Raw genomic sequence first — 26,866 nt, forward strand, 5'->3', positions numbered from 1 at the left:
TACACGTGAGGCGCCTAGTTGTTTCCACTGCACTGTACGGAATACGAAGGTTCTGTTATAGTTCACTAACCTGCTGTCTTCAAGTTGATGTCCCCAGCGCAGAAAATAGCACGCAGCGCAGGTCGTAGGTTCTGTATCTTCAGGCAGAAACTGACTTTTAGCGAGTTTCTGTTCTGAAATAATGTATCACTTCTTTGGGATGACACTCGCGTGTTTTAATATAGCCACATGAGAAGACTACATGATCTTAATACAACACATTCTGATACAGCAAAGTACATGATCAAACACAATGTTTACGAAAGTGTATCTTTACAGCCGGCCGGTGTAGCCGTGCGGTTCTAGGCGCTTCAGTCTGCAACCGCGTAACTGCTACGGTCGCAGGTTCGAATCCTGCCTCGGGCATGAATGTGTGTGATGTCCTTAGGTTAGTTAGGTTTAAGTAGTTCTAAGTTCTAGGGGACTGATGACCTCAGATGTTAAGTCCCATAGTGGTCAGAGCCATTTGAACCTTTACACTATTTGTGGCACATGTCTGTGCCTCATGGCTACCGGAGTGAATCTTTTAATACTGAGTACTGCGACAGACAACATGTCTGTTCTTGAAACTTCCCGGCAGATTAAAACTGTGTGCCGGACCGAGACTCGAACTCGGGACCTGTGCCTTTCGCGGGCAAGTGCTCTACCAACTGAGCTACCCAAGCACGACTCACGCCCCGTCCTCATAGCTTTACTTCTGCCAGTACCTCGTCTCCTACCTTCCAAACTTTACAGAAGCTCTCCTGCGAACCTCGCAGAACTAGCACTCCTGAAAGAAAGGATATTGCGGAGACATGGCTTTGCCACAGCCTAGGGTATGTTTCCAGAATGAGATTTTCGCTCCGCAGCGGAGTGTGCGCTGATATGAAAGTTCCTGGCAGATTAAAACTGTGTGCCGGACCGAGACTCGAACTCGGGACCTTTGCCTTTCGCGGGCAAAAATAGAGCTTCTGAAAAGTTTGGATGGTAGGAGACGAGGTACTGGCAGAAGTAAAGCTGCGAGGACGGGGCGTGAGTCGTGCTTGGGTAGCTCAGTTGGTAGAGCACTTGCCCGCGAAAGGCAAAGGTCCCGAGTTCGAGTCTCGGTCCGGCACACAGTTTTAATCTGCCAGGAAGTTTCATATCAGCGCACACTCTCATTCTGGATGTCTGTTCCTCTCGACTGCCTAATCCGGAGTCACGAACAGGAACTTCAACAAAAATTGGAAACACATCGTACGACAGACAACAGGTCTGTTCTTCTCGACTGCTTAATCCAGAGTGACGAACAGCCCGAAACACTGCGCGCGCCATACCAGAAAAGGCGTGACCCGAACGCTTCCGAAGTGCTTCGTCTGCAATTTCTTCAGTCTTTTGTTTTTAATTTAAATGGTTTTTAATAATTCTAAAATGACCGATTGATAGTCAGCTGTTGAGGGAAATTTATATTAAAAAGTGATGTCATTCCAATGGGTAGTTTAACTAATAATAATAATAATAACTATACTTTAACGTTTTGGAGCCCTTGCTCCGAACACAGCAGCCAATCACAGAGCAGTAGCATTATGCAGGCGGTCTTTCTCACGGGAATGGTACCGAATCTAACATCTGTCACAGGTACCTCACACCACATTTCGTCATCTGTATACTTCTTGCGTCTCCACTGCTCTGGTTGGTTGGTTGGTTTGGGGAAGGAGACCAGACAGCGTGGTCATCGGTCTCGTCGGATTAGGGAAGGATGGGGAAGGAAGTCGGCCGTGCCCTTTCAGAGGAACCATCCCGGCATTTGCCTGGAGTGATATAGGGAAATCACGGAAAACCTAAATCAGGATGGCCGGACGCGGGATTGAACCGTCGTCCTTCCGAATGCGAGTCCAGTGTCACTGCTCTGGGAACGGCTTCTTGGAGCCTAATATGATGGCTGACTAAGCTAGAAATATTACATGAAGTACTGTTGCAGTTCTTTCTACGTATGGTCTAAGATTCATAGAGCTATGTTACTTGGCAGTAACACGTTATGTGAAACTTAATTTCGTCCTTAAGTTTTGCACACCAGTGTATAAGTGATCGGCAGGCCGGAGGATATAATTAGTGACCTCTGTTACCCTAATGCCCAAAGAAGACCTATATTGTCGGTACGAATAGATTAGTACTAGTCGTAATTTATTCTTATCTAGTCCACAGAAGCAGCCAGCAGTGGCTATTTCCGCCACTCATTGTACTGCTTGACTCGTTCCCGTTTCTGAAGTTTCTGCTTCAAGACAGGATTTACGGAACTCGGTATGCGAATCAACTAATGAATCAACGGGTAACCCTATAGATTTTTGTTCTTTCGCATCCTTGTGAATCACCACTCTCGAAAATGCGTTCACTTTCTTGTTCTCGAGTTCGCGTGTGCAGAGTAGAGGAGTCACTTGCAAATCTGCAGATGACTGCAGAAAAGCGTCCTTCGCTCGGCGGTTCGTTTTAAATACCAGCAACGTCCGTTACGCAAGTTTGGCAATGGTTGCGTCACCGGGTGTGGCGGGTGTGGTAAACGCGCCGGCAAATGTTGTTCCGGTGCGCATGCGCACAACAAACAGGAGACGAGGAGTCGCTGCTATGTGTGGATGTTGCAGGCCCGTGATACGCATACGTCGCGGTGGCCTCGGACTGAGGTGAGGGATTAAGCTTGCGCGGCATCCTCTACCGGGACAATGGACAGCTGATGGTGACGCAGGTGCGCTTCGCCCTCCAGCGTGAATCCTTCCCACACTGATCTATTGTCGCAGAGGAATGTGTCGCCCCCTGAATTTCCCAGGCGCCGATCCTCTGCGCCACACAATGGTGATCTGCGGAAAAGTTCTCACCATTTACTCGCAGCAACCGGCAGGAACTACCGCTCTACTATATTCAGCACGGAGAGCCGTGTGCATCGTCCTTTTATGTGGCTCATATTTTTAAATTATTTGTCATTGAAAATCGAGTTCACACAGTTGTTTATCAGTGTCATTGTTAATATGCTCCCACCCGCCCCCCCCCCCAACCCACGAGACACACACATACACACACACACACACACACACACACACACACACACAGCAACTTTGTATCCCATTACGAGAAACCGGAGGTTACATTTAAAGTGCAGCCACTCACAGTGGTCCAGTGTGGGCTGTAATTATCGTATGGCAGCGAAACTTGGTAGATATTCTAACGCATTAATTCGGAGCCGATTTTCACTTGAAATTAGTTGCAACTTTGGTCACCAGGTGCAAATCTGGTGCTGTGAGTGCAAGGAAGACGTACAGGAATGTTTCCATATGTAATGGGTCAGGGAGGACAGGAGCAGAAAAGGTCAAACAAATTGGAAATTTATTTATTTATTTGTTGCCAAATTATAGACCTGTTACCTGACGTTTAAGACAGGTCGTGCTTCTTACAATTTTCGTTTTTCCCGCTACGGTCGCAGGTTCGAATCCTGCCTCGGGCATGGATGCGTGTGATGTCCTTAGGTTAGTTAGGTTTAAGTAGTTCTAAGTTCTAGGGGACTTATGACCACAGCAGTTGAGTCCCATAGTGCTCAGAGCCATTTGAACCATTTTTTTCGTTTTTCATCTTTTTACAGTTTTCTTTTCTTTTGTTTTATCTACAACATTTACAAAGAATGATACTTTTCAAAATAGCAATAATTTAAGGTTGAAATACAAATAAAATTTTGTTGTGTTTTTAGAAGAATATAAAAAGAAGATGGGATAGAGAAGAGATTTGTTAGTACCATCGCCGAATGTGACTGACGGTGAATACCTCGGAATGGTTTCTTCGAGCCGTTGACCGCCAGTCACACACACACACACACACACACACACACACACACACACACATACACATACATACACACACGCACGTTATTAGTAGAGAAATAATGTTGCTCATACTAGTTATTACTAATCCTATGTATTAACTACTTTAGGTGCCCATCCATGTACAGCATTTGGTGTTTTCTTGGCTAGATCGCCAGCACATTTGCTTATTTACTGTCACATCTCAGCTTCCTCCTCCTGTTCCTCCTCATTGTCACTATTTTCGCTGTCACTGTGGGTATCGCTGTCCATCCTCTGTAGATTGTTGTTACGCTGCACATAAGCATGTCTGTAATGTCGTGTCCGCATGTACTCTTCATGTGTTGTTTTTGAAATACTGTTCGTCAGTGCGTTTAATTGTGCCCATTGTTCTTCGTCTCTTATTGCTGCGTATTTATCTATGTCTGTATCTGTGTAGTCTTAAGTGTAGTGTATTTCTATTGTTCGCGTATTGCCCGCAGAAAAAGACGTGTGTTCTGGGGAACCTTCTTCCCCGCATGTGCATGTAGGTGTCTGCCTCAGACTCAGGCGGTTTAAGTGCGTGGGATAAGGTCCGTGTCCGGTTAAGAAATGTACCATACCGCGGCTGGAATCGATATGTCCCATTCTCAACCGCTCCCATATGTCGGGGAGGAAGTCGTGCAGTCTACGTCCCTTATCACTTACATCCCACTCACCTTGCCATGTAGCCAAACGCCAACTTTTAATGTGACGTATCGTCTCTATCAGCACACCGGTTATTGTGTGTACCTTATCTAGTCTCCCCACCTTTAACCAGTACCTTGCAGCTCTGTATTTGATCGTGACATCTATGGGGCATATTCCGAGCACCACACACAGTGCATCCGCTGAGGTGGTACCGAAGGCTCCAGTTAGCCTAAGTAGGACACTTCTCTGCCCTCGTTGGACCGATGCTTTGTTGGTGACCACGTTCAGTCTATGTAAACAAATTGGAAAGGCATAACCGATGATTATACAGTTTGTTCCCGACGCCGTCGGGAGGCTGTACAGCGCCAGATTGACACCTGGCGGCGAAAATTGGAACTATTTTTTCCAGTAAAAAAATTGTGTTGCATAGAACGTGACTGTATTCAATACATAAGAGGTACGAAATAAAAAACGCCTTCTGTCACAATTTTTCGTGTTTTGTTAAGTACACGATGCATTTCGGACCCTGTGGGTCCATCATCAGGTATAATTTGTCTTAATATATGCTTTATTTTTTTCTCTTAAATGGGGTGAAATCCATATTCCTGTCACGAAAAGGTCTGAAGTTAGGTAACGAATTTCGTAAGCCAAACTCGGAAAATATGTGCGAAATAGTGGAAAAGATGAACAGTGTAAACTTACCACATATCCAAGAGAAGCATTTTTGACGTTTCAGCACCAGCAAACATTCTTTTCTCCATCGTTTTCGTACATGTCACTTCATTCAAGAGGCATTTATACACGTGTTTGTAAACACTTTACGGATATTTTTTACATGGTGTGATCAAAGATGAATTTATTCGTAGTGCTAAAGATATAATTATTAAATAATTGACATATACAGGAAATAACTTTTGAACAGGTCTTCAAAAGTACTGAAATAACTGTGGCTTGCGAAATCGGTTTGTTCATTTAACATAGATTCTGGTTGTTTGATTTTGTGGAGGTATATCTCCAGCAAAATCAACCGACCAGAATCTATGTTAAATGAACAAAGGAATTTCGCAAGCCACAGTAATTTCAGTAATTTTAAAGAGCTGAAAGTTATCTCCTGCATAAGTCAACTATTTAATAATTATATCTTTAGCACTACGAATAAGTTCATCTTAGACCACACCATGCAAAAATCATCTGACAAGTGTTTACAAACATTTTTATGAAAATGTGCCTCTTGAATGAAGTGACATGTACGAAAACGAGCGAAAAAAAAGTTTGCTGGTGCTGAAACGTTAAAAATGCTTTTCTTGATTATGTGGTAAGTTACACTGTTCATCTTTTCCACTATTTCGCACATATTTTTCACGTTTGACTTACGAAGTTCATAACCTAACATCAGACCCTTTCGTGACAGGAATATGCATTTGACCTCATTCAAGAGAAAAAATAAAGTATGTATTAAGACAAATTACATCTGATGATGGACCCACAGGGTCCTAAATGCATCGTGTACTTAATAAAACACGGAAAGTTGTGACTGATGGTGTTTTTTTTATTTCGTACCACTAATGTATTGAATACAGTCACGTTTCGTGCAACACAATTTTTTTACTGGTTTGTGTTCATTCATTCCTGTACCGTGTTGAGAGCTTTTGTTATCTTTCTCATCCATTCTTCCTGATTTGTTTCCGCTGCAAATTTGCAGACCATTGCATGCAAAATATATCGTGGAGTTCCGTACAGTGTGTGATGTCGAGTGACTGGGCCAGTGGTGATCCTAAAGCACGCCGTAATTGTTTGTGGTCGAAGTCTTAAACAATCATTGACCTGTCAGATACTAACTTTACCAAACTAGTACAAAAGCGATTTCATGAAGCTGCATTTTCTGTATGCGGAGACACATTGTCGTATGTGTTTTCAAAGTGGTACAGAGGCAAATGACCATTCACAGACCCATATTTTCCGCTTACTTATCATTTGCAATACATTTCACTCAAAATGGCTATGGTTTCTCTAAAACCACGTAAGAATGTATTTTTCGCGACACATTTAACTCAAAATGGCTATGATTTCTCTAAATGGACTTAAGAATGTATTCTTCTATAAAGAAAAATCAAAAAATTCTGAACAAACCTAAATAATGAAAGAGAAACAAGCATTGCATACAAAAAGTTTTTATACAGTCTTCGTTGTCATGTTTATCTCGTCCTCTAGCATTTCTCCTGGAATCCTTTTGTTTCTAGTTACAGATCAGCTGTAACTTCAGCATCTACTTCTTCTCAAGCGCCGGCCGGAGTGGCCGAGCGGTTCTAGGCGCTTCAGTATGGAACCGCGCGACCCCTACGGTCGCAGGTTCGAATCCTGCCTTGAACATGGGTGTGTGTGATGTCCTTAGGTTAGTTAGGTTTAAGTGGTTCTAAGTTCTAGGGGACTGATGACCTCGGAAGTTAAGTCCCATAGTGCTCAGAGCCATTTGAACCATCTTCTCAAGCCAGTTTTATGTTCCTGATTATGTTATTTCACAGTGCGTATTCGTAACTGATTATTTCGGGATGAACAATTCTTTTCCAAATTTTCTGTTGCGTTGGCATCTGGTGACGGGCGAGAATTTCCTACGTTTAAATGGGACGATGGCATACAATTGACATTACGTAACGCAGTGTTATGTTCGAAATTCAGCTCACGTAGCTCACATTCTCTACAGTTTTGCTTTCGCGTACTAACGATACTTTTCACGTAGTCTTTTTGTATTTCGGAGTCTTAAACTAAATGGAAATACCAAAATTTGACTTACTTTTCCAGTTTACATTCACAACGTCTTGCTATTTGCTATCTTATTCTCGGACAACTGTTCATTCAGCAAGAAAGTCTTTGTTGCAAAGAAACGTGTACTGTAGAACCTCATGTACATAACATTTTAAACAGTTGGTAACACTGGCAGGTGGCTCACAGTACATTTACTGTCTTATGAAATTTGTTATCAGCAATCAGTCAAAAATCTAAAACAGCGGTCACATAGAAAATAGAGAAATGATTGACAGAGGGAGGGGTGAGGTATTCAGCCGTAAAAATCTTTCTACTCATACCCAGTGGTGTGAAAAATGTAATATACACTACTGTCCATTAAAATTGCTACATCAAGAAGATAACGTGTTACAGACGCGAAATTTAACCGACAGGAAGAAGATGCTGTGATATGCAAATAATTAGCTTTTCAGAGCATTCACACAAGGTTGGCGCCGGTGGTGACACCTACAACGTGCTGACATGAGGAAAGTTTCCAACCGATTTCTCATACACATACAGCAGTTGACCGGCGTTGCCTGGTGAAACGTTGTTGTGATGCCTCGTGTAAGGAGGTGAAATGCGTACCATCATGTTTCCCACTTTGATAACGGTCGGATTGTAGCCGATCGCGATTGTGGTTTATCGTATCGCGACATTGCTGTTCGCGTTGCTCGAGATCTAATGACTGTTAGCAGAATATGGAATCGGTGGGTTCAGGAGCGCAATACGGAACGCCGTGCTGGATGCCAAAGGCCTCGTATCACTAGCAGTCGAGATTACAGGCATCTTATCCGCATGGCTGTAACGGATCGTGCAGCCACGTCTCGATCCCTGAATCAACAGATGGGGACGTTTGCAAGACAACAACCATCTGCAGGAACAGTTCGACGACGTTTGCAGCAGTATGGACTATCAGCTCGGAGACCATGGCTGCGGTTACCCTTGACGCTACATCACAGACAGGAGCGCCTGCGATGGTGTACTCAACGACGAACCTGGATGCACGAATGCCAAAACGTCATTTTTTCGGATGAATCCAGGTTCTGTTTACAGCATCATGATGGTCACATCCGTGTTTGGCGACATCGCGGTGAGCGCAAAAAAAAACAACAAAAAATGGTTCAAATGGCTCTGAGCACTAAGGGACTTAACTGCTGTGGACATCAGTCCCCTAGAAGTTAGAACTACTTAAACCTAACTAACCTAAGGACATCACACACATCCATGCCCGGGCAGGATTCGAACCTGCAACCGTAGCGGTCACGCGGTTCCAGACTGTAGCGCCTAGAACCGGCTGGCCACTCCGGGCGGCGCGGTGAACGCACTTTGGAAGCGTGTATTCGTCATCGCCATACTGGCGTATCACCCGGCGTGATGGTATGGGCCCATTGGTTACACGTGTCGGTCACCTCTTGTTCGCACTGACGGCACTTTGAACAGTGGACGTTACATTTCAGGTGTGTGACGACCCGTGGCTCTACCCTACATTCGATCCCTGCAAAACCCTACATTTCAGCAGGATAATGCACGACCGCATGTAGCAGGTCCTGTACGGGCCTTTCTGGATACAGAAAATGATCGACTGCTGCCCTGACCAGCACATTCTCCAGATATCTCGCCAATTGAAAACTTGTGGACAATGGTGGCCGAGCAACTGACTCGTCACAATACGCCAGTCACTACTCTTGATGAACTGTGGTATCGTGTTGAAGCTGCATGGGCAGATGTACCTGTACACGCCATTCAAGCTCTGTTTGACTCAATGCCCAGGCGTATCAAGGCCGTTATTACGGCCAGAGGTGGTTGTTGTGAGTACTGATTTCTCAGGACCTATGCACCCAAATTGCGTGAAAATGTAATCACATGTCATTTCTAGTATAATGTAGTTGTCCAATGAATACGCGTTTATCATCTGCATTTCTTCTTGGTGTAGGAATTGTAATGGCCAGTAGTGTATTTTCAAATTAACTTGAAACATAAAGTGAGGAATAATTATTCGAGACGGAGTACGGACGCACCTGTCGGCTCGCCGCTGGGTAGACAACGTGCTCGTGACGTCACGAAGTGAGGCCCTGCGGCGACGCGATGGACCGTGGAGGCAGCGCGCCGAGGGTGGAGCAAAAATGACGGCACGGGAAAAACGGCAGAGCTGGCGGCCCGCGAAAAAGACAAAGACTCCGCGGTCCTGCTGCTTCTTGCTGCACGCGGAAGCTAATCGTTTCACGGTGTCCCGGGAGGCTGCAGAAGTGCCGCTTGCTGACGCCGTCACGGTCGATCATTCTAATGGCGGCAGGGTCGTCCGAATACCAACTTCACAGCGGCGAACAGTGCCTGTTTAAAACCTGGCCGTGCGATCCCCATGCATCGTGTGCTTATAGTCTGCGAGAACACGTGGAGAAGTGAACGATGACGCAAGCACGCATGCGAGGAGTAGTCGTCAAGTTTAAATAACTTGGTCAGAATAAATCGATATCGTGAAACTTGATAATGGAGTTAGGCCTTCTGTCTGTATTCATCCTTCAGTCTGACACATTTTTCCAAAGAAGAATTAATTGACGGAGACCGTGGTTGTAGAAGTCTCCATTTTCGTTGTTCTACGAAAATCATCTCGTCGTCATTTTCGAAGTGCTTTGCTCACCAGATTCAGTATCAACACAACGTGTAAGGGGGCGAGGAAAAATTTCATATGCCAAAGAATCAGAGTGTGTGACTGCTTCCTGTGTAGAGTGAACTGTGATGTCATGGAGCAAGAATAAGCCCTCGGATGCATCTTCTTGCTGGTGTCCCGTAACTTCGCCAAGAGATTTCGGCGGTATTCTACGACGATTTGCCCCTTACGAATAGGATGTGTTCGCTCCACAACATGGCAGCCCCATCACCTTGGCAACCCATCACCTTGCCCAATGCCATTTTTGGCAGTGTTGAACCCCACCTGTTCCCACTGTTTGATTTGCTCTTTTGTCTCAGTGTAATATTTATACATCCAGCACACGTCCATGGTGATTACGCAGCTAATGTTGTAGCTGTCACAACTGTAACACTGTCTCCGTTCGCCAGACCTTAAAAGAGTGTAGTATAAAAGTGTCCATACAAGTAGTATCAAAGTGTCCATATGAAAACTATATTTTAAAAAACGAATAGTAAAAATGTAATAACGTGCTACTGTGTTTGTATAACCATGCTATTCTCTGCATGTTTTAGATTTAAAAAAAAAAAACACCGGAGATGGTGACATTTGTCGCCGAAACTCGTTTGGGAGAATAAAGAAATAAACGAATAACAAGGTGTTTTGCATCAAGGCGGACTCAGTTTTCTGATAATACTGCTTTCTATGCAAACACGGACCAAATGGAAGAGTTCCAAGATAAAATCATAGTTACACAAGCTAGCGGATGGCGATTTTTATCGTGTTCAATTGTCGTGTAAGATGCTGAAAACTGATCCGTGTCTAATTTTCACTTTTCCCGCCATCGTCTCCATAATGACACACCGATCTTCGAACGCCAGAGACCCAGCCTCTCTTGCGATTCACGGTTCTCCGCAGAAAGTTGGTCAACCACTTTGTTCTTCGTCATCCAGGCCACACTGGAGACGTCTGCGCCGCCTATTCATTGTGTGATATGATGGTGTATTTTTGTCGTATAGTTTCACCAACTCGCCATGGATTCTTGCAGCGTCGTTCGCTTTCAAATATGGGAATCATATTACCCGGCGATACTGCATTTTATCACTAACCTATCGACATTTTGTTTTGGGCGCTCTAGCTGCAAGCTGCATTACCCTGGTGCGGGTATTTCAACGCGCACCAGGTCTGAAGACATCTACCTCCAAACAAAAATTTAAATACGAGGCGTGTTTTTTAAGTAAGTACCGTTTTGAAAGACGTGCTAAGATATCTCAATAATTTTATTTTTACATGAAAGCCTGTACCTGAATCTACTTTTCTACATAATTTCCGCCAATACTGAGGCACTTGTCGTAACGTTGTACCAGTTTTTGAACACCCTCCTCATAGAAGTCTGCCGCTTGACTTGTTAACCATTGCATCACCACTGTTTTGACTTCGTCATCGTCTTGAAGACGCTGACCGCCCAGGTGTTTCTTCAAGTGCAGGGACAGATGGTAGTCACTGGGGGCTCAAGATCGGGGCTGCACGGAGGATGATCTAGAGTTTCCCATCGAAAAGATGTGATGCGATCTTTGGTCTGATTCGCCACATGCGGACGGGCATTGTCTTGCTTCAAAACGGTGCCCTTGCTCAACTTCCATGGACTGTTGCTTTGATTCTGGTGTGACGTAGGCCACCCATGTTTCATCGCCCGTAACAATTTGCCTTAAGAAATCATCACCGCCTTTGTGGTACCGCTCAAGGAAAGTCAATGCACTCTCTAAACGTTTGGTCTTGTGCACATCCGTCAACAACGTGCGCACAATTTTCGGTAATTCAAATGCTCGGTCACAATGCCATACAAAACACCTTATTGTCCACTTCCTGCACCAAACTTTCATTAACGACCGAAGGACGCCCACTCCGTTGTTCATCATGCACATTTGTGCGGCCGTCTTTAAACGCTCTCACCCACTTTCTTACCATTCCATCACTCATAATGTTTTCTCCGTAAACTGCACAGATCTCACGATGAATATCGATCGCTTTTATTCCTTTAGCGCTAAGAAATCTTATAACAGCCCTTAATTCACAGTCGGCGGGACTCACGATTATCGGAGGCATCTTAAACACTCAGTACACAACGTAAACAAGGAAGAATCAGACTGTAATGGGGTCAGTACGTAGATTAAGGTACAGTCTTTCATGTAAAAATAAAATTATTGAGATATCTTAGCACGTTTTTCTTTAATTCAAAACGGTACTTACTTAAAAACACGCCTCGTATGTGACTTCATTTCGTCGACGTGGAAAGTAAAACTTTATGATCACCCTTGCTCTACAACTGATAGCCATTTGGTTAAGCTCACAATGAACGTCTTGAGAGGCTTTCCAGCATACACTGAAATCTTCGCCTCAGGCCAGTTAGCGTACCGTTCCCCTCTACACTTGAAGTGTTTCTCCTCTCTCTTTCTCTTTCTCTCTCCCACGGTGTACTGCAAAATTCGCCCTGGACGTTTTCTTAAATTTCGTTGTCCAACTGGGCTGCTTCTACTCACCAATCAAATTGTTTTTTTTTTTTTTTTTTTTTTTTTTTTAGCAAGTTTCGTTATCCTTGCGTACCGCTAGAAACACACATTTGCAATGAATGTTTCCTTTCAAAAGAGTTCCTGAATAATGCGTAGTTCAGTTATACCTCGGAAGTACGTGCGCCTCTTGAAGAGTCCCTTGTCAAAATTTAACATTCAACCATCCGACATGTCCATATATGCTGCGCACACTTATATTACCTTGTTTTCTTTTTCTGTACCGCCGTGCGAGAAGTAAATAAGAGAGGTTACTTTCCGAATTCAGCCGGTGACCGTTGGGCTGGTCCGAGGTACGCTACACCGCGCGCACGGCTGCTACGCCTACCGCCAGCTGTCTTGTCAAGCAGATGCACAAGAAACCCAGGTACACTCCTCGGGCTAACGTCATAATTTCGTTTCCGCCCGCCCGTTCCCCAAACTGCGCGCACACACACTTCGGACACTGCGTAAATCTTTCGCTTGACCTCTCCTGTGGCGATTTACGGTCTGTCGGTGTAGGTACGATTTTCTTTGCCGCGTGCCGTTAGACGATAAATAATATCTGTGAGGTGCGCGCGCACGCCGCCTCGCTAGGCGCCTCAGGGCCTGTCCAAACGGCTTCCGCTACCTGCCGCCTGCACCCTCCGTGCAACTTCGGGCCTGTGAGCGGTTTTTTTGGCACGGAACGGAGTTCCTTTCCATCTGGCCGCGCTCCGCGCTCACCGTTTATCACTGCGCCTTTTATCTCGGGGAAGACGCGCACGGCTCGGTTTTTGCGTGTCTCTCGCAGCCGGCTGGCAGAGTTGTGCCTTGTCATGACACATGCAAGCGGGTGCGGCGGAGAACAAGCCTGAGTTTCCGAGATGCTACGCCGCTGCTGCCCGCCCTGCCACTGTTCTATGCAGACGAGTGTACTCTGCTGAAGGAGGCCCCTCTTATTCTCCGATATTCTCCCCTTAGCCTAAATGTTCCTCTTCAGTCAGGGGGTTCCACTATCCACCGTTCCACCCTTTCCAGCCTCTTGTCTTCGGCCAAAGTTGTTATCTGTTGGTACGCAGATATGGTAGATGCCAGACTTTCATTGGAAGCATACCCAGAAATTGCAGTCCATTGACGAAGAAGGTAGCATACAAAACCGATGTAGTGTCACCGCCAGACACCACACTTGCTATGTGGTAGCTTTAAATCGGCCGCGGTCCATTAGTACATGTCGGAACCGCGTGTCGCCACTGTCAGTAATTGCAGACCGAGCGCCACCACACGGCAGGTCTAGAGAGACGTACTAGCACTCGCCCCAGTTGTACGGACGACTTTGCTAGCGACCACACTGACGAAGCCTTTCTCTCATTTGCCGAGAGACAGTTATAATAGCCTTCAGCTAAGTCCATGGCTACGACCTAGCAAGGCGCCATTAACCATTTCTATAGAGAGTCTCACTTGTATCATCAAGAATGCTGTATACAAATGATGGATTAAAGTTAAGTATAACCGCAGGTACGTACTTTTCTTTATAGCATTCATAACGTATCCTGTTTCAGACCTCACGCCCATCTGCGTGAGCTTAACGCGTGCCTTACGGCTACTTCCGAGTGGCGTGGCTGTCTTGCTGCGCCACAACACCAGACTTTCATTGGAAGCGTACCCAGAAATTGCAGTCCATTGACGAAGAAGGTAGCATACAAAACCGATACTCCCATAATTCTCAGTCTAGGACCCGTCCCAGGTAGGACTAACAGAAGAATTAAAGAAAGTCCAAAGACGAGCAACGCGTTTCGTCACAGGTTCGTACGGTAAGCGCGAGAACGTCACAGAAAACGCTCATCCTGTTCCAGTGGCTGACAGTACAAGAGAGGCGTTGTGCATTACAGTGGGGTTTACTGCTAAAGTTCTGAGAGAGCGCCGCGTTCCTAGAAAAGTTAACTAACGTGTTACTTCGTTCCGCGTTGATCTTTCGCGAAAACCGTGAAGGTGAAATGAGAGAAATACGAGATCAGACGGAGGTTCTTCCTGCGAGACATTTGCGATTTTTCGTCAGATATAGCGTTATATAGAACTCAAACATAGACGATAATTAGAAGTTTTTGAAATGTGATGTTACAGAAGTGACAGAGATTAGATGGGTAGATAACGTAACTCATGTATTGAAATGTGAGTCAAAGATGTAGATGGTTCAAGAAGACTAAGAGAAAGAATAGGTCTGACAGAACACACCTGAACTATCGAGGAACAAGTAGTCTGGCCGGCCGGAGTGGCCGAGCGGTTCTGGGCGGTACAGTCTGGAACCGCGCGACCGCTACGGTCGCAGGTTCGAATCCTGCCTCGGGCATGGATGTGTGTGATGTCTTTAGGTTAGTTAGGTTTAAGCAGTTCTAAGTTCTAGGGGACTTATGACGACAGCAGTTGAGTCCCATTGTGCTCAGAGCCATTTGAACCATTTTTTGAACAAGTAGTCTGGTATGGAAGGAAGTGGAGGTGAGTAAGTAACTGAGAGCAGGGCTTGAATACAAGAATCAAGCTGCAGTAGTCATGCAGAGATGAAGAGACACTTTGAACCGAAGAAATGAGGTTCTGCATAGAATTCCTAGGTAATACGAGGGGCCCTCAATAAGTAATGCAACACTTTCAATTTCAGCTGATTAAGGTATCATGAAGTTCCGACAGGTGGCAACGCTATACGTAGCCTTCAAAATGGCGTTCTAACCGAGTTGCGTTCTAAGCCGAGTGCTGTTGCATCGAACGGGGATTGTATTGGGAAGTGGGGTTTGGTAGTCAAAAAGAATGGAGCATGGTATGGTATATTGGCTGAAAACCAGAGCATTGTAGATATTCATAGGCGCTTGCAGAGGCCTGGCAGTGAACAAAAGCACGGCGAGTCGTTGGGCGAGGCGTCTGTCATCATCGCAACAAGTTTGGTTAATATTTTTGGAAAGCAGTGATCAATTAATTGTTATATTTTGACTAAAGTTCAGTCTTGATCACTCATGTATGTTTTAATGATATAGGTAACCGGTTTCGGTTCTTTCTACAGAATCATCATCAGACCCATGGCTCCTTTAGGATGGTAGGCGGAGCTCTCCTCGCTGCTACGCAGCTCCGCCTACCATCCTAAAGGAGCCATGGGTCTGATGATGGTTCTGTAGAAAGAACCGAAACCGGTTACCTATATCATTAAAACATACATGAGTGATCAAGACTGAACTTTAGTCAAAATATCGCAACAAGGTCGCGCAAACCTGTCCAGTCTCCCGCGTGCCTGCCGGCCGCACATAACCATGACTCCTGCAATATTAGACTGTGACGACACTCGCATTCAAGGTAACCGACGGGTCACAATCTAACATCTCGGTGCTGAATTAGTCGTTTCTGTTGGTATTGCCGACCAACTCATCCACCAGTTGTGGTACGCAGATGCCCGGATCTCACATTTTCCGACTTCCATCTGTTTGTCTCAGTGAAGGATGCACTCTGAAAGAAACAGTACGTGGATGACAGGAAGGTCATTGATGCAGCAACACGTTGCGGCCTGCGTCGACTATGCGAGCGTTGCGGTCCTCCCAGTAAGGCAGCGTAAGGCTGTTGCATTGAAGGTAGATTCCGTTGGGAAACAGTGTTTTGTAGCCACTAGAGAGGGGAATAGTATAGCGTGTTGGAAACCTGAACAAAACCAACCTGCTTTCAGGAAACATTTTTTAGCATTACTTATCGAATGCCTCTCGTACCAGCGCAGATACGAGGGGCGTTTTAAAAGTCTGTGCACTAATAAAAACTACTTACGTGTTTGGGGTAAACCTTTTTTTTATTTTTCGACATAGTCTCCTATTAGACTTATACACTTCGTCCAACGCTGTTATAATTTGTTGGTCCGTTCCGAATAATAGGAATTGTCCAAGTCTGCAAAATCGCTATTAGTTGCCGCGATCACCTACTCGTTTGAATAAAATCGTTGTCCCGCCAGCCATTTCTACAAATTGGGGAACAAATAGTAGTCCGAGGGAGCCAAGTCTGGAGGATAGGGGGGGATGTGAAACGACTTGGAATCCTGTTTCCATTAATTTTGCGGCCACAACTGCTGAGGTGCGTGCTGGTGCATTGTCGTGATGGAGAAGGACTTTTTTTGTGGTCCAATCGCCGGCGTTTCTCTTGCAGCTCGGTTTTCAAACGGTCCAAAAACGATGAATAATATGCACATTTAATAGTTTTACCCTTTTCCAGATACTCAATGAGGATCATTTCTTGCGAACCCCTTAAAGGCACCCGCCATAACCTTCCGGCCGAAGGAATGGTCTTCGCCTTTTTTGGTGCAGATTCTCCCTTGGTAACACATTATTTAGATTGCTGTTTGGTCTCAGGAGTGTAGTAATGTATCCATGTATGATCCACAGTGACGCGAACGACGCTTAAAGTCCTGCGAATTCTTCCTGAACAGCTGCAAAGAATCCTTGCAACACCTCACACGATTCCGTTTTTGGTCAAGCGTGAGCAATCGCGGAACCCATCTTGTGGATAGAGCTTTCTCATGTCCAAAAGTTTATGCAAAATATTATGTACCCGTTCATTCGAGATGCCCACAGCACTAGCAATCTCACGCACCTTAACTCTTCTGTTATCCATCACCATATCATGGATTTTATCAATGATTTCTAGAGTCGTAACCTTCACAGGGCGTCCAGAACGTTCAGCATCCCTTGCGCCCGTATGGCCACTCCGAAAATTTTGAAACCCCTTATAAACTGTTCTAATCGAAGGTGCAGAGTCACCGAAATGTTTATCAAGCTTCTCTTTAGTCTCCTGAGGCGTTTTGCCTGTCATAAAGTAATGTTTAATCACCACACGAAATCTTTTTTCCTCCATTTTTTGAAAATCACTCGACTTCCTTGGCTCACACTTATGCCAGACACAAAGAAATAGACCAATATGGCTGAAACTTGGTGTGCGTTCTTCCCAAACATGCTGCGCGGTGTGGGATCCTTACCAGGTAGGACAAACGGAGTACATGGAAAACGTTCAAAGAAAGGGAGCACGTTTTGTATTACCGCGAAATATGGGAGAGAGTGTCACAGAAATGATACAGGATTTTGCCGCGCGGGATTAGCCGAGCGGTCTGGGGCGCTGCAGTCATGGCCTGCGCGGCTGGTCCCGGCGGAGGTTCGAGTCCTCCCTCGGGCATGGGTGTGTGTGTTTGTCCTTAGGATAATTTAGGTTAAGTAGTGTGTAAGCTTAGGGACTGATGACCTTAGCAGTTAAGTCCCATAAGATTTCACACACATTTGAACATTTGATACAGGATTTGGGCTGGAAATCATTAAAAGAAAGGCGTTCATCGTTGCGACGGAATCTTCTCACGAAATTCCAATCACCAGCTTTCTTCTCCAAATGCGAAAATATTTTGTTGACACCGACATACATAGGGCGGAACGATCACAGCGCTATAATAAGGGAAATCGCAGCTCGTACGGAAAGGTATAGGTGTTCATTTTGTAAGTAGGCTGTTTATGTTTTCTTTATGTAAGTAGGCTGTTTAGGTTCTTATATTGGTAACGCCGCCGCCACGTAGCGCTCTCTGTACGAAAATCTCTGGCTGTGCTCTGTGCAGCCTGTGGCTAGTTTGCATTGTTGTCTGCCATTGTAGTGTTAGGCAGCGGCAGCTGGATGTGAACAGCGCGTAGCGTTGCGCAGTTGGAGGTGAGCCGCCAGCAGTGGTGGATGTGGGGAGAGAGATGGCGGAGTTTTGTAATTTGTCATGAACTGCTATATATATATATATATGATGATATTAAGGTAAATACAGTGTTTGTTCTCCATTAAAATCTTTCATTTGCTAACTATCCCTACCAGTAGTTAGTACCTTCTGCAGTTTGAATCTTTTATTTAGCTGGCAATAGTGGCGCTCGCTGTATTGCAGTAGTTCGAGTAATGAAGATTTTTGTGAGGTAAGTGATTTCTGAAAGGTATAGTTTAATGTTACTCAGGGCCATTCTTTTGCAGGGATCTTTGATAGTCAGATTGCGTTGCGCTAAAAACATTGTGTGTCAGTTTAAGCACAGTCGTGTATAAATTTTTCTATGTGGACGTTTCATATGTATAAATTGTTCTAAGGGGACGTTTCAATTTTTTCCGCGCGCTATACACGATTGGAGTAATATACAATTGTGAAGGTGGTTCGATGAACCCTCTGCCAGGCACTTAAATGTGATCTGCAGAGTATCCATGTAGATGTAGATGTAGACTAACTAAACATGACCTCGATACGTTCAATTGGTTCAAATGGCTCTGAGCACTATGCGACTTAACTTCTGAGGTCATCAGTCGCCTAGAACTTAGAACTAATTAAACCTAACTAACCTAAGGACATCACACACATCCATGCCGGAGGCAGGATTCGAACCTGCGACCGTAGCGGTCACGCGGTTCCAGACTGAAGCGCCTTTAAGCGCACGGCCACATCGGCCAGCCAACCTCGATACGCGCCGGTGGTGCCTTTTCTCGGACTTTGCACGGACTTTTCAAACGCCCCTCGTAGTCCACAGAGGAACGTACATACGTGAAGACATTCGAGTTGGAAGCAGTCGCTGTGAACGGCGGCTAAGCTTCCTCGGAGCAGAATCCGTGAGAGTCAGATCTTCCGCTACAGAAGAGCGGCAGGAGTAATTCAGACGTAATTCAATAATAATGCGTGTCGCCTGCGGCCGTCCAGAGAGATCGTGGGAAAGCCCGGACAGAATGGGAGGGATGCAAATGAAGAGCAGCTTTTCCTCCGACCCTCATCCGACTTCCCGAAAGAGCGCCGGTGCTCTGGGAAGCGAGGCGTCCGTCACGGAGCGAGTTTACGTCGCGCGGCAGTCGCTACTCAGGAGGATCGCCAACGAGGAAGCTGTAACTCTGTCCGCTGGACGGCGCTGGTCCGGCGATCGGCCATGCCCGCCACGCGCGCAGCCTCACGTCTCGCGCGGGCCGCTGCATTGCTATGAGTGGCAACGTCCTGAGAGCCGGCCGCATACGTGGTCGCTGCGCCCGCGAGTTGGCGCTTTGCCTCGCGGGGGATTTACTGGCGGCGGCGTGAATGGCTCGATCGTCAGATTAGCGTACGCCGCCGTCAATGGACTGAATCCTTTAGAGGGTGTGTCATCTTGACGTCAGGTTCAGTAGAAACCAGTGCATGCGGCAGGCCGTATTCGTCAGTAGATGGATTGCCTGGCGTCGAGGACGCGACTAACCGTGGTCTCAGAAAACCCGTTCTGTCAGTCATTACTATGAAGCTAAAGAATTGTGTCTGAGCGAAGTACACTACTGGCCAATGAAATTGCTACACCAAGAAGAAATGCAGATGGTAAACGGGTATTCATTGGACAAATAAATTATACTAGAACTGACTTCTGATTACGTTTTCATGCAATTTGGATGCATAGATCCTGAGAAATCAGTACCCAGAACAACCACCTCTGGCCTTAATAAAGGCCTTGATACGCCCGGGCCTTGAGTCAAACACGGCTTGGATGGGGTGTACAGGTACAGCTGCCCATGCAGCTTCAACACGATACCACAGTTCATCAAGGGTAGTGACTGGCATATTGTGACGAGCCAGTTGCTCGGCCACCATTGACCAGACGTTTTCAGTTGGTGAGAGATCTAGAGAATGTGTTGGCCAGGGCAGCAGTCGAACATTTTCTGTATGCAGAAAGGCCCGTACAGGGCATGCAACATGCGGTCGTGCATTATCCTGCTGAAATGTATGGCTTCTCAGGGATCGAATGAAGGGTAGAGCCACGGGATCGTAACACATATGAAATGTAACGTACACTGTTCAAAGTGCCGTCAAAGCGAAGAAGAGGTGACCGAGACGTATAATCAATGGCAGCACCCCATACCATCACGCCGGGTGATACGCCAGTATGGCGATGACGAATACACGCTACCAATGGGCGTTCACCGCGATGTCGTCAAACACGGATGCGACCATCATGATGCTGTAAACAGAAGCTGGATTCATTCGAAGAAATGACGTTTTGCCATTCGTGCACCCCGGTTCGTCGTTGAGTACACTATCGCAGGCGCTCCTGTCTGTGATGCAGCGTCAAGGGTAACCGCAGCCATGGTCTCCGAGATGATAGTCCATACTGCTGCAAACGTCGTCGAACTGTTCGTGCAGATGGTTGTTGTCTTGCAAATGTCCCCATCTGTTGACGCACGGATCGATACGTGGCTGCACGATCTGTTACAGCCATGCGGATAAGGTGCCTGTTACCTCGACTGCTAGTGATACGAGGCCGTTGGGATCCAGCACGGCGTTCCGTATTACCCTCCTGAACCCACCGATTCCATATTCTGCTAACAGTCATTCCATCTCGACCAACGAGAGCAGCAATGTCGCGATACGATAAACCACAATCCTGATAGGCTACAATCCGACCTTTATCAAAGTCGGAAACGTGATGGTACGCATTACTCCTCCTTACACGAAGCATCACAACAACGTTTCACCAGGCAACGCCGTTTAACTGCTGTTTGTGTATGAGAAATCGGTTGGAAACTTTCCTCATGTCAGCACGTTGTAGGTGTCGCCACCGGGGCCCACCTTGTGTGAATGCTCTGAAAAGCTAATCATTTTCACATGACAGAATCTTCTTCCTGTCGGTTAAATTTCGCGTCTGTAGCACGTCGTCTTCGTGGTGTAGCAATTTTAATGGCCAGTGGTGTTTCTTTAAGTGAAGATCTTTGTAACGTGCTCCAGTTGCACAGCATAACACGGCAGATTTGTCGTGACGATCAATATATATAGCGTGAGCATTAACAAAACAGACAAACAGGAGGGTGGGTTACTGACTGGGAATTGAGGAAAAAAAGTCATATGAACATCCGTTCGGAAATGCATCGTTGCCGTGGTAAAAGGCGCTGACGAATGACAGTTCGTCTGACAACGTCCCCGGTATTCCTTGTGTGTTGCAGGTTGTGTGATTGTAGTGTACTGTAGGCAGCATTACTGTCCGGTATTCATATCGAGACGATGTTTGTGTACGGCCAAGAGGCAGCGCGGCTATACCAAAACAAGTACCGTCAAAGACACCAACTACATCACTCAACCTTTTAGCTCTTTTTGCGTGTTTGTGTGATCATGGGTTCTTCCAGACAGAGGAACGTGCAGGGAAGCGGCGGATTGTACTTACACCAGATTTTGAGGCTCACGTTCTGCAGGATATTAAGACGAACTGAAACACCCCCTTAGAAAAATTTTATAAATGACTGTGCTGATAAACCTTTTACGTTATTTGATTTTCAAACAGCTGAGCAAAACTGAAGGTGCCCAGACATTTCTCTCTTTACTTATTCTGATCAACACTATACTGACACACAATATTTTTAGCGCAAAGCAATTTGACTTTCAATATCCCTACAAAAGAATGGCCCTGACTAACAATAACCTATACCTTTCATGAATGACTTACCTCACAAAAATCTGCGTTACTCAAACTACTGCAATAAACCGTGCGCCAATCCTGCCAGCTAAATAAAAGATTCTAAGTACTGAAGGCACTAACTACTGATAGGCATAGTTAGCAAATGAAAGATTTTGATAGAGAACAAACAATGTATTTACCTTAATAGTGTTCAAAAGTCATAATATGTGGGAAGAGAGATGGCAGAGTTTTCAGAGCGGACGATCTGGACGTGTGTCCGTCAGAAAAAGGTAATTTGTAAGACTGGATGTCATGAACTGATATATGCTGTCTAGGCAGATGCGCAATCAACTACGCCACACTCGCGCAGTGGCTTTCCTGAACTGCCACTGTGGTATAGTGGTTGGCGCATCTGCCTGGTCAGTAGTAGACCCACATTCGAATACAGGCCATGGTACAAATTTTCATTCGCTTGTATATAAAGGGTGGTCCATTGATAGTGACCGGGCCAAATATCTCACGAAATGAGAATCAAACGAAAAAAACTACAAAGAACGAAACTCGTCTAGCTTGAAGGGGAAGCCAGATGGCGCTATGGTTGGCCCGCTAGATGGCGCTGCCGTAGGTCAAACGGATATCAACTGCGTTTTTTGAAATAGGAACCCCCATTTTATATTACATATTCGTGTAGTACGTAAAGAAATATGAATGTTTTAGTTGGACCACTTTTTTCGCTTTGTGATAATGGCGCTGTAATAGTCACAAACGTATAAGTACGTGGTATCACGTAACATTCCGCGGTGCGGAAGGTATTTTCTTCGTGATACATTACCCGTGTTCAAATGGACCGTGTACCAGTTGCGGAAAAGGTCGATATCGTGTTGATGTATGGCTATTGTGATCAAAATGCCCAACTGGCGTGTGCTATGTATGCTGCTCGGTATCCTGGATGACATCATTCAAGTGTCCTAAACGTTCGCCGGATAGTTACGTTATTTAAGGAAACAGGAAGTGTTCAGCCACATGTGAAACGTCAACCACGACCTGCAACAAATGATGATGCCCAAGTAGGTGTTTCAGCTGCTGTCGCGGCTAATCCGCAAATCAGTAGCAGACAAATTGAGCGAGAATCGGGAATCTCAAAAACGCCGGTGTTGAGAATGCTACATCAACATCGATTGCACCCGTTCCGTATTTCTATGCACCAGGAATTGCATTGGGACGACTGTGAACGTCGTGTACGGTTCTACCACTGGGCACAAGAGAAATTACGGGACGATGACAGATTTTTTGCACGCGTTCCATTTAGCGACGAAGCGTCATTCACCAACAGCGGTAAAGTAAACTGGCATAATATTCACTATTGGGCAACGGAAAATGTACGATGCCTGCGACAAGTGGAACATCAGCGACCTTGGCGGGTTAATGTATGGTGCGGCATTATGGGAGGAGGATAATTGGCCCCCATTTTATCGATGGCAATATAAATGGTGCAATGTATGCTGATTTCCTACGTAATGTTCTACCGATGTTACTAAAAGATGTTTCACTGCATGACAGAATGGCGATGTACTTCCAACATGATGAATGTCCGGCACATAGCTCGTGTGCGGTTGAAGCGGTATTGAATAGCATAATTCATGACAGGTGGATTGGTCGTCGAAGCCCGCACGTTCACCGGACATGACGTCCCCGGATTTCTTTCTGTGGGGAAAGTTGAAGGATATTTGCCATCGTGACCCACCGACAACGCCTGACAACATGCGTGAGCGCATTGTCAATGCATGTGCGAACATTACGGAAGGCGAACTACTCGCTGTTGAGAGGAATGTCGTTACACGTATTGCCAAATGCATTGACGTTGACGGACATCATTTTGAGCATTTATTGCATTAATGTGGTATTTACAGGTAATCACACTGTAACAGCATGCGTTCTCAGAAATGATAGGTTCACAAAGGTACATGTATCACATTGGAACAACCGAAATAAAATGTTCAAACGTAACTACGTTCTGTATTTTAATTTAAAAAATCTGCTTGTTACCAACTGTGCGTGTAAAATTGTGAGCCATATGTTTGTGACTATTACAGCGCCATGTATCACAAAGCGAGAAAGGTCGTCCAACTGAAACATTAATATTTCTTTACGTATTACACGAATATGTATTAAAAAATGGGGGTTCCTATTAAAAAAAACGCAGTTGATATCCGTTTAACCTATGGCTGCGCCATCTAGCGGGCCAACCATAGCGCCATCTGGTTTCCCCCTTCAAACTAGACTAGTTTCGCTCTTTGTAGTTTTTTAGTTTGACGCTTATTTCGTGAGATATTTGGCCCAGTCACGATCAATGGTCCACCCTGTATACATCATAGATGCTTGAGAGTTGAGAAGATCTGTGGAAACATATAATTTCATTTGCCTTCCATCGGATTGGCACAGGGTGTAGCGTGATTCATGAGTCCTAATTACTCATTCGTACGTTATCGAGTGCTGTCGCTCTCTACACCTCTTCAAGCGTCGTTTAGCGCTAGCTACAGAAATATGTGACGTATGAGGAGATAATCGACCATTGTACCCCATTACTTTTAACTTAGTACGTACCGTCATTGTCCGATCTGGACTGCTGGTTGCACTTTGCAACTCAGGCTGATTTCATGCGGCTTTTTAGAACCATCCTCGACGGTCCCTATCCGTCAATTCGTGTGGTTTGCGTGGCCTTGGTGCAGCTGTGGTTGTTCCTTCGCATTTCCACTTCACAGTCACATTACCAACAGCTGACTTGGGCGGCTTTGGAAGGGTGGAAATGTACCTGATGGATTTGTTACTCTGGTTATTTATTTAATCGTATGGTGATTTTATACAATATACAGTTGATATAAGGCAAATGATTTTATACAATATACGATATGAGACAAGATTAAACCTTTAAGTCCGCGTTTTTCAACCAGTTAATTAAGCTGGGTGTGAGAGTGAACAAATCATCGGGAATTCCAGGGTATGAATGAAGTGGACAGCGTTGGACTAAATTTTCAATTGTCTGCTCTTCTTGATTACATCCACACATTGGTGAACTGATCCAGCCACATTTGTACCTGAAGTACAGACCCCATAGTGAACCATGTCCAGTCCTTAAGGGGGTTAGGACGTGAAACGGGCCGACTTGGAGCAGGAGAGGCACCACAGGACATTTTAATTTACGCTGTCTATACTTTTACAAATTCATTCATAAAACTTTGTTAGCATGACCAGGAAGGATTCAGGATTCACACTCATAGCAGAGGAAGTTCAAAACCATAACAAAACAAGTGTTTTTTACATGTGAAATTTCATCATTTTTTCACTTGGTATTGGCTGCATTTTAGATACACTTTTCTTCATAAGTAAGAGAGATTCTTCGATGAATTTTGTACAGCATATAAACCACCTTACAGGTGTATGAAACTGTAGAATTTCCCAAATCTGTTGAAAACTGTGGTAAAAATTGAGATAATTAACTATAAAATTCGAGTTTTCTCTAAACACGAAGTTTAAAACGTAACAGCCCATTCATTTTTCCATACATTAAATAAATTCTAGAGTTTCATACACCTGTAAGTATGGTTTGTAAGCTGTGCAAAATTCATCGAAGAATCTCTCTTGCTTATGAAGAAAAGTGTACCTATAGCAACAAATGCAGCCAACAGTAAGTGAAAAAAATCGTGAAATTTCACATTTAAAAAATATTATTTTTTCGTGTTTTTGAACTTCCACTGCTATGAGTGTGAATCCTTAATCCTTCCTGGTCACGCTGAGAAAGTTTTATGAATTTATTTGTAAAAGTGTAGACAGTGTAAATTAAAATGTCCTGTGGTGCCTCTCCTTCTCGAAGTCGGCCCGTTTGACGTCCTACCCCCCTTAACCTGTTGAGGCGGCACCAAAGTTTCCTCGGTAGGTCAAAACCTTTTGGCTTCTTTGTGGGATCAAGGTGATGGGCTCTTGTTCCCAATGTTTTGTTGACCATTCATGCTTCCAGCTTTCATTTAGCTCCCGTGACATCCAGTGCCAAGTGCACGTACGAAGTCACTGATCTCTACTTGACCTATCCGCTCTGGTGTTACTGCTTCTCTGCTGACAACACAGTATTCCCAGCCTCCGTGGCGGATTCGTCCCTCGCGACCGTTGCTGCTCAATCCCGCATTACGCACGGGTGTCTGTATACTTTTGATCAGAGAGTGTACCAGGCGTACCGGTATGAAATGAGCGTTAAGATACAAATGTGTCGATAGGGAACATTTGTTTTGAACGAGCCTTAATTTTTTTTTTTTTTGTTTAGTTGGTATGACGTCTGTCAAAGATATTTAGTATACATCAAGTCACGGAACAAACAACATCATATGTTTTCATCGTGTTAACAATGTCTAATTTTGTACCAGAAAGCGATGATTTGCGGAAAGCATAAACTTTTTGTTTTCATTTGAAAAAAAGTGCTCCAGAGTCGCATCGAATGCTTGTCGAGGCATATGGTGATCATGCTCTATCAGAAGCACCATGCAAAAGATGGTTTCAACGGTTCAGAAATAATGATTTTGATGTAAGAAATGAAGGACTTGGAAGACCACCAAAAAAGTTCGAAGACGCCGAATTGCAAGGAATATTGGATGAAGATAATATTTTGAGTCAGAAGCAAATGGCAGCAATGCTAAATGCTGCACAACAAACAGTTTCTGACAGTTTGAAAGCTATGAGAAAGATCCAAAAGTGTGGAAAATGGGTGCGACATGAATTGAATGAAAGACAGACGGAAAACCGGAAAACAATTTGTCAAATTTTGCTTCGAAGACATGAAAGAAAATCAATTTTGCATCGAACTGTTACTGGCGATGAAAAATGGTTTTATTTTACGAATCCTAAACGGGAAAAATCATGGGTTAATCCGGGACAACCATCAACATCGACTGCAAAACCAGATCGATTCGGCAAGAAGACAATGCTCTGTGTTTGGTGGGATCAGAAAGGTGTGGTGTA

This window comes from Schistocerca cancellata, chromosome 7 (genome assembly GCF_023864275.1).
Source record: "Schistocerca cancellata isolate TAMUIC-IGC-003103 chromosome 7, iqSchCanc2.1, whole genome shotgun sequence".
Classification (NCBI taxonomy): Eukaryota; Metazoa; Arthropoda; class Insecta; order Orthoptera; family Acrididae; genus Schistocerca; species Schistocerca cancellata.